Genomic DNA, 2,410 nt, shown 5'->3' on the forward strand with positions numbered 1-2,410 from the left:
CCTGAGGCGGGTCTAAACTTTCAAAAAAATGGAGGCGTGGGGGGAGGAGGGCCCCCCGACCCCCCTTCGCCGTGCTCATACTGTACAACGCCCCGTGGTTATCGCGAGCCCGCCACTAAGGAAAATACCCTGGGGCGGGCCGCCCCTGCAGGCTCACTGGGATAGAGGGGTCAAGTTTAGATTCATGGTGCCAAAGAAACCAATATCTGAGGCAGTGGTCACGTTTCGCGTGTATGTGGATCACATTTTGGGACTAAGGGCAGGAGTTTACGTAGAATCCTGCACCACTGCCACCACCAGAGTCACCCCATAAGAAGTTAGGATTAGCGCGTGTCGCTCCGCGGCACTTGTTTGTGGTTTACGAGATCGGTACCGACTTAAAATTATAATGTTTTTGACATGTGGTTTTTTCAGAGAAAAACACATGAATTACTCATTAATATGATAAAATCATATCAGCTGATAAGTGTAATATCTTAGGTCTAAATGTGTATATTCATCTTAAATATCAAAAAGTTACGAGAGGTCTGGCTCTCGTGAATCGTTATTAGGAACTAATGAGGAATATTTGCGGAGGATTTTTCGTTCTTCTGTAACATTACGTATGTTTCTGTCAACCGGTTTACGCGGAATGAAGTTAATGGTAAGACTAATGTTGCGACTAATTTTGTTTCTGACAACGGCCCCATGGGCGCTAGCGAGTAACTAAGCCGAGAGGTGGGAGCGAGCCAAATATATTAGATTATATTATATTATAGAGTTCAGTGGAGCGAGCACAAGTTTAACCACGAAGAACCACAAGTTCACGCCAGAATCTCGCGCATGCTCAATGCGTAACTACGAAAATCAAAACAGCGAGGACGAATCAGCGCTCTTGTTATAAAATGCCTGAATAATTTCCGTATACCGAGCACGGATTGGCTGTTTCCAAAAATCCCAAGACGTAGGAAATTTGAAAACTTGAAAAAGACCCATGGTAATGGCTAATGCGTTTAGCAACTAATACTATGCAAAAGTACATAGATTTAGTTGTTAAGAAATGCATAAGAATGCAACTATTTTTATGCTTGTGCTTTCTCTGTCACTACAATTGGCATTGCTGCTATTGTTGCTATTGCTGTCACAGTGTCACTGCCTACGTCGGCGTCCACGTCAACACTGACGCTCAATGGGTCGTTGTCGTATCAGGTACTACAGATATTTACCCGAGGTACATATATGTTAGTCCGCAAATGCAGACGTTATAACTCCGCTTTGCAAATCTGAGGGTGCGGGTTTATTACCCCACCCACCGTTGACCTCATTACTGGGGTCTGCGTCGGCTCGGACTACATATATGTATACACAAAGTGTACCAGACTTGTACTACAGAAGTGTACCCTAACACTAACCCTAACCCTAACCCTAATCCTAACCTTAACCCTAACCCTAAACATATACCTCATATAAAAATATAAACATAATAGTTAATACTAAACGTCTAAACAACCTAAAACTACCTCGGGTACATATCTGTAGTACCTGATACGACAACGACCCCATCTGCAACACTGACACTTTGTCCATGGCTAGCCTCTAGTCTAGGCTCTACACTAGTACTGCTGAGAGGGTCTATGTCCCCTGGGGTACTGCCGGAACGTACCCTAGGTACGGTCCGGTATACCGGAACGTACCCTAGGTACGGTCCGGTATACCGGCCGGAACGTACCCTGGTACTATCTAATATGCCGGACCGTACCTCGCTTACTCCACTAACGAGTCTAGGGAGTCGCTCGCCTACCCGCCTAACCTCCGACATAACGCCGAAACCCTAAGCCGACTTAACCATATATCGGCAAATAGATGATGCTCATCGGTACGTTCACGTATACCCGGATCCGTACGCCAAGGTAGCGTTCCGGTATAACCGCGAACCGGTACCCGAGGGTACGATTCCGGCAGTACCCTGGGGGACATCAGACCCTATGTAGCACTAGTACATAGTAGTACAGTACCTAGGTGCAGTACGGACATGCAGATAAAGGTCTATTGTCTGCCCTGACCTCATGTTTGACCCGGCGCCTGCGTTTCAAGGTTGCTATTTCTAGAACTAATATATTATAAAAATCAGGTAGCGTATAATGACAGAAGGAGTCAAAGACACACCGATGATTGGTACTCGTGATTTCAACTAACCCTTTTTGTCGTACGAAGATTCGATGATGAAATAAAAATACATAATGTAATACAAACATCGAGCTTATTTTGTTCACATGGTCCGTTATTCTAATCTTCGGTCAGGTATTTACAACCGCGTAGTTCCTTTGTTTTGGCTAATTGGTAACTTTCTCGACACGAACATAGGTTTTCACAGTTAGTTACCAGTATTCTGGGAGGAACCACCGTCTCTAAACTTCAAAACACCCGCCAA

General features: G+C 45.0%; 1 protein-coding gene across 4 annotated transcripts in view; it reads left to right on the forward strand.

The window, feature by feature from the left end:
• Nucleotides 1-931: 931 nt before the first annotated feature.
• Nucleotides 932-2,410, forward strand: part of LOC106815736 (forkhead box protein M1-like) — a 12,838-nt gene continuing 11,359 nt past the window's right edge. For 3 of the 4 annotated variants that reach the window (XR_001394786.1, XM_014820242.1, XM_014820245.1), the window contains exon 1: nucleotides 932-976. The gene's annotated coding sequence lies outside the window, so the exon portion shown is untranslated. Of the gene's footprint in view, nucleotides 977-1,083; nucleotides 1,189-2,410 lie in introns of those variants that run through there. The other variant, XM_014820244.1, reaches the window with a different exon arrangement.

The sequence above is a fragment of the Priapulus caudatus genome, unplaced genomic scaffold (genome assembly GCF_000485595.1).
Source record: "Priapulus caudatus unplaced genomic scaffold, Priapulus_caudatus-5.0.1 Scaffold1189, whole genome shotgun sequence".
NCBI classification, from domain to species: domain Eukaryota; kingdom Metazoa; phylum Priapulida; class Priapulimorpha; order Priapulimorphida; family Priapulidae; genus Priapulus; species Priapulus caudatus.